The sequence below is a fragment of the Acomys minous genome (assembly GCF_964271855.1).
Source record: "Acomys minous genome assembly, chromosome: 4".
Taxonomy (NCBI): domain Eukaryota; kingdom Metazoa; phylum Chordata; class Mammalia; order Rodentia; family Muridae; genus Acomys; species Acomys minous.
Window position 1 is genome coordinate 53,607,379 of NC_140486.1, and position 7,138 is coordinate 53,614,516.

A 7,138-nucleotide genomic window follows, 5' to 3' on the forward strand; every position below is an offset into this window, starting at 1 on the left:
AGGAGCTGGAGAGATGCTCTGTGCTTAACACTTGATGCTTTCAGAGGCCCTGGGTCCATTTCCCAGCACCCACAGCAGCGGACTCACAAGCACCTGTTATAAATGCATCTTTTATTCACCTGATGTAATTGTAGTCTCTGAGGTTTAATACCTCTGTGGGCTAACCTAGACCTAGTCCTGGAAGCTTCTAGCCTTGTTAACAATCTAATCTAGGCCTAGATTGTTTTCAGCCTCTAAGACATACTGCTGAATATGCTCACCATTTTTCTTTATGAACTCTTGCTGGCTGGTTCAACTCAGCTGTTCTGGCTCAAACTCCTCTCTAGGCTGATTCAAATTGGCTTCTTTCAGCTTCTGACTGAATTGCTCTGCTTGCCTATTGTCTCCTGGGAACAAAGGTGTGCCTGTATCCCAGCCAGATCACACAGACCTTTCTATGATCTCTTGCCAGAACAGCCATATTGTGAATTAAAATTCCTCTGTAACCCGTGACTCTAGCTACAAGGGAGCCAAAGCCCTCTCTGGTCTCTTTTGGAACACACACCACACATCACACACACACACACACCACACCCTTTACATACACACAAAATAAACCATTTTAAAAATAGGTGGCAGTATTTATTGCCAGACAGAATTTTGTATTTTTTACTAGTGGGGCCATACATACCATGGGACACAAAGGAGATTAGAGGATAATTTTGTGGCGGTCTCTGCGTCCACCTTTCTGGATTCTGGGGATTGAGCTCAGGTCATCAGAATTGAACATCACGTGCCTTTATCTGCTGCATGATCTCACTATCCAAGAATAGCTAGTTGTTTGACTTGTAAATAAAATTATTTTTACAGAGCTGAGCTGGCTGTGGTGGTGCATGCCTTTAATCCCAGCACTTGGGAGGCAGAGACAGGCAGATCGCTGTGAGTTTGAGGTCAGCCTGGACTACAAAATCAAGTCCAGGACAGCCAGGACTATTACACAAAGAAACCCTGTTTTGAAAAAAAAATTTAAAAAGTTTTTACAAAATTGCTATGTATCTCTATTTATAGAAGGAATGCATTGGTTAAAATAAATGGCTATATATTATTGGCAGAACTTTTTCCCATTTCACAATTCTTCCCTAAACAGCACACTAGAGCTGGAGAGATTGCTCAGCAGTTAAGAGCATCAGCTGCTCTTACAGAGGCCTTGGGTTCAATTCCTGATGCCCAGAGTGGCTCACACCAACTATAACTGTAATTCCATGGCGTCCAATGTCCTCTTCTAGTGTGCACACACACATGTAGACAAAATACCAAGCACATGAAATAAAGAAATAGATTTTTAAAAAAATATTTATTTATTATTTCTGCAGTATTCAGCCTTCATGTGAGCCAGCAGGCCAGAAGAAGGCACCAGATCTCATTATAAATGGCTATGAGCCACCCTGTGGTTGCTGGGAGTTGAACTCAAGACCTTTAGAAGAGCAGCCAGTGCTCTTAACCTCTGAACTATCTCTCCAGCCCACATAAATAAATCTTGACATGTAAGCTGGGGACTTATTAGAACTCCTGCAAAAATATTAAGGACAATAGTTCATGGTCGTACTGCATCTAGGTAGTAGAAATGAGCTTGAGATTCAGTAAACACACACACACACACACACACACACACACACACACACACACGGAGGGGGAGAGAGAGAACAGGAGAAAAGTCACCAGGTGGAGAGAGAAAAAATAGAGTAATACAAACATGGATGACATTGCACAGGTTGGCTTGTTCATAACATTTACATTCTAGAAGTCATTATAAAACTATCTGTCAGGCCATGCGGTTAAATTGATGAGTTAGGTATGCATCTGCCCTCACAATGAGCCTATAAAATACTCCCGCCTTAGGGTCTGTCCCTAGGGATGAAGCTGTCACCTTCCCTTTCTCTGGGGCTTGATCTTTCGTCTCTCCCATATCAGCTGGCTGGTGCCCTAGATGGCCCCTGGCATCCTTGTTATAGAGCCTTAGAACCCACATAAAGTGCTCCTAATCACAGCGTTGGACAGAAATACACTCCCTGGTGCTCAGTGGCCAGCACACCAGTACTCCTGACTACATTCCTGAGTCTGGGCTCCAACGTGGGTCTCTGGCCTGTACATGTATGTGTGTGTACCTGCGTATATACACACAGGAGAGAGAGAGAGAGAGAGAGAGAGAGAGAGAGAGAGAGATAGATAGATCTCAGTGGGTAAAGGCACTTACCACCGAGCCTGAGGAGCTGAGTTTGATTGCTGTATACACGTGATGGGAGGAGAAAACTGACTCCCAGAAGTTGTACTCTGGGCTTCATACATGTACCATGGTTGTGGACATGTATATGTACACACAAAAATATACTTTTTTTGCTTTTTGGGTTTTTGTTTTTTGTTTTTTTTTTTTTGAGACAGAGTTTCTCTGTGTAGCCTTGGCTGTCCTGGACTCACTTTGTAGATCAGGCTGGCCTCGAACTCACAGAGGTCCGCCTGCCTCTGCCTCCTGAGTGCTGGGATTAAAGGTATGTGCCACCAACACCCAGCTAAAGTTTAAATTTTTTTTTTAATGGCCGGGCATAGTGGCACAGCCAGGACTACAAGAGAAACCAGGTCTCGAAAACCAACCAAACAAAAAACACTAAATGATTTTTTTTTTTCCGAAACAGAGTTTCTCTGTGTAGCCTTAACTGTCCTGGACTCACTTTGTAGACCAGGCTGGCCTCGAACTCACAGAGATCTACCTGCCTCTGCCTCATGAGTGCTGGGATTTAAGGAGTGCTCCACCACTGCCCGGCAACTAAATGATTAAAAAAAAAAAGTAGTAGTAAAGCCTAATAAGATGTCCTTAGACCACTGTGGCATGGCTTTAGGAGGGATTAAAGCAGCTAGTACTGTTTGTACACAGACTCTGCGTTTCACCTTCACCATGTTTCCTCTCTCTTTTATATACACTCTCCATGATACCATGTATAGTAAGGTCCTCAACAGAGCACTGTGCCCTTCAACCTTCAGAACTGTAAGGCTCTGGAGGTTAATCTTGACAATCCTGACTGTCAGCTCGAATGGCTTTAACCAGTGGCCCATCTCCCCAGCCCCTTGCTCTTCTCAGGGATTCTGGCAATGTGAAATCGAGGGAAGAACAGGTCTTTTTGTTACCGTATAGCATAACTTAATGTCATCTTGATATTTTAAAGATTTAATTTATTTTGTATGTATGAGTGGTTTTTTTTTTCCTTCTTGTTCATCCATGTACCACTTGGATGTCTGGTGCCCGAGGAAGCTCTGAGAATTGAACCTTGGTCCTTTGCAAGATCAAGTGCTCTTAACCACTGAGCTAACTCTCCAGCCCTATCATCTTATTAAGATGGGTTTGCTGGAGAGATGGCTCAGTGGTTAAGAGCACTGCCTGCTCTTCCAGAGGTCCTGAGTTCAATTCCCAGCAACCACATGGTGGCTCACACCCATCTATAATGTAATCTGATACCCTCTTCTGCAGATGAAGCACTCATATGCAATTAAAAAAAAAAAGATGGGTTTGCTGGCCAAGCAGTGATGTTGCATGCCTTTAATCCCAGTACTCAGGAGGCAGAGGCAGGTGGATCTCTGTGAGTTCAGGGCCAGCCTGATCTGTAAAGCAAGTTCCAGGACAGCCAGAGCTACAGAGAAACCCTATTGGGAGGGGGCAGGGCACGGGTGGATATGGACTGACTCTAGCAAAGGTTTGGAAAACTTCTCCTACCACAGTGCTGAAGTAAGTGAGTAAGGCATGACCTTGACCAGAGAGAATTTTTCAGGGACACAAAAATGTCCTACTACTATATCACTACAGGAGGATGGAAAGCATCTTGGAGATCGCACTGCCTCAGGCTCGGAAGGCCTTAAAACTCCAGATCTGCTGCGGTGGCAAATGCAGTTGGGTCTCTATGTGTCAGAGATGACATAGTGAGTTCTGGGCCAGCCACGGCTACACAGCGACACCCTGTCTCAAAGCAACAAAACTTTTAGGTCTCAAGCCACCAAGATGACTTCATGCTGCCAGGCATCATGACCTGAGTTCAGTCTGAGACCCATGTGCTCTCAAGAGAGAACCAACTCCCAATAGTTGTATGCATACAGAAATATACACACAGGTACAGGCACACAAATAAACAGCTGGGGTCTCTGGACTGGGATGTAACGCAGTGGTAGAGTACTCATCTAGTGTGTGTAAGACCCTGGGGTCAGTTCTTAGAAACATACACACACACACACACATACACACACACACACACACACACACACACACACACACACACACACAGAGACACAGACACAGACAGAGACTGAGAAACTGAAAAACAGAGAGGGACCGAGACTCCAGAAATGTCAAGACAGCCGAAGTTTGGAGGCTTTCAAGCTTATATGTCACAGGTTCTTTGGAGAATCACATGAAACCCTCAACAGCCTCCATCCCTTTGTTGTTGTTGTTTTTTTAAGATTTATTTATTTATTTATTATGTATACAGTGCTCTCTCTGCATGTACACCTGCAGGCCAGAAGAGGGCATCGGATCACATTATAGATGGTTGTGAGCCACCATGTGGTTGCTGGGAATTGGACTCAGGACCTCTAGAAGAACAGTCAGTGTTCTTAACCTCTGAGCTATCTCTCCAGCCCCCTCTTTGATATTTCTGATTATATTAATAACAAAGGGAAGGGTTACATGAGCCATAAGATAATTTGCTAGTTTTTTGTACCTTTGCCCTCTTTAGTAACATTTACTAGCAGTCTTCCAATAACAAGAAGAGATCTTTTCTAAGCAAAGTGACTCACCAGAAAGTTGCCCTCTGACCTCTAACATGAGAATTGTGGCATGTGTATACACACACACACACACACACACACATACACACACACACACACTTAAAAGAGCAAGAATGTAGCCCACATATGCCTATTTTCCCAGAATCTGGTTTTGTCCATAGCTTAGGTCTTCTGAGCCTTTGTAACCTGTAGCTCATTACCAGCAGGTGGCACCTCTGGAAAATTTGCATGAATTCCGATGTGTACTTAGAGCCACATAAAATAGGATCTTGGAGTTAGGGTTGAGGCTCAGACTGCTTACCTGTTGCATGCATGCATCCCTGAGTTCTGGCCCAAGCACCTCATAAAGGTGGTGCGGTGTAGGCACACCTGTGATCTCAGCAGATTTTAGCTGCACAGTAACACTAAGGCCTGCTTGGAATATAAGAGAACTTGCCCCACTCCTCCAAAAGGGAAGGGATAGTTACAGGGCAGTGCTGGCATTTTTCAGTGGTGTAACTGCTTCTGAGTTGGCCATGCTCCAGTCAGTAACCATAATAAACTCATCTTTTGCCCAGGTGCACCGGCCCAAAGTTTGGCTGGTCTTGAATTCACAAACATTTGCCTGTCTCTGCCTCCTCTGAGTGCTGGGTTTACAGGCATGGGATATCTATAAGAACAAATGCTTCTGTCCCCCGGATCGCCACCATCATAGACAGGAGCCTGTGCGGCCCATCAAGCTGGCTAGGGTAACCAAAGTGCTGGGCAGGACTGGTTCTCGGAAACAGTGCTCATAGGTGCTTGTGGGATTTAGGGATTACACCAGCCACTGTATCATCTGAAACGCCAAAGGACACATTTGAGAGGGCGATGTGCTCACCCTGTTGGAGTCAGAGAGGCTCAGGTTGCACTGACCCTGCTGCTGGGTCCTGGGTATCCACCACTTAACCCATGGGAAGACCTGCAACTGTTAAGGCATTTGTATTATTTAAAAAAAGACAAATTCTCTCAACTAATGAGCCATTTCTCTGGCCCAGATTGGTTCACAATATTGTCCAGGCTGGCCTTAAATTCACAGTAATCATTCTGCCTCCTGAGATGGATGAAGGGCATGTGCCACTCTACCAAGGCTTTTTTGGTTTTTTGTTTTGTTTGTAAGATTTCATTGTGCAGCTCACACTGGCTTTCAACTCTTGGCCATCTTCCTATCTCAGTCTCCCAAATCCTGGGCTTACAAGCATGAGCCTAGTTTTAGAAAAAACTTTAAAGAATCTCTTTTTAAAATATTTATTTATTATGTATTCAGTGTTCTGTCTGAGTATATGCCTGAATGCCAGAAGAGGGCAACAGATCTCATTATAGATGGTTGTGAGCCACCATGATTGCTGGGAATTGAACTCAGGACCTTTGGAAGAACACACAGTGCTCTTAACCTCTGAGCCATCTCTCCAGCCCACTTTAAAGAATCTTATCACCGCCTACTTTCAGCAAGAAGTAGCACCATTGACCTCACAGAGGGAACAAAGATGGCCAAAAGATAGGAATCTTGGTTGAGAGTTTCTCTGTAGCCTTGGACTCACTTTGTAGACCAGGCTGGCCTCAAGCTCAGAGCAATTCGCCTGCCACTGCCAAGTGCTGAGATTACAGGTGTAGACTATACTGCTTAGCTAGGAATCTTTTTTGGTTTTTCGAGACAGGGTTTCTCTGTGTAGCCTTGGCTGTGCTGGACTAACTTTGTAGACCAGGCTGGCCTCAAACTCACAGTGATCCACCTGCCTCTGCCTCCCGAGTGCTGGGATTAAAGGCGTGCACCCCCAGGCCTGGCAGAATCTTGTTTGTTTTTTTTTTAATCAATCCCTTATTTTGTGTGCATGTATGTGCCAAAGTACCTGTGTAGAGGCAGAGGACAGCTTACTAGCATTAGTTCCCTCCTTCAAGTATGTCCCAGGGCTAGAACTCAGGTCAAATTCGGTAGTGTGTACCTTCATCTGCTGGGCCACCTCATCTGGTTTTGCTTAAGAGACAAGGCCTGTCACTGTGTAGCCCTCCAGAGTGTTGGGACTGAGGGACTCCTCCACCACACCTAGTTCATAAGGTTTTTGTTTTTTTATTTTGGTTTTTCAAGATAGGGTTTAGCCTTGACTGTCCTGGACTCACTTTGTAGACCAGGCTGGCCTCGAACTCACAGCAATCCACCTGCCTTTGCCTCCCAAGTGCTGTTTTTTTTGTTTTGGGTTTTTCTGAGACAGGGTTTCTCTATAGCTTGGGTTGGGCCTGGACTTGACTGGCCTTGAACTCAGTGGTGTATACCTTTAATACCATCTATTTGGAGGCAGAGGCAGACAGAGCTCTT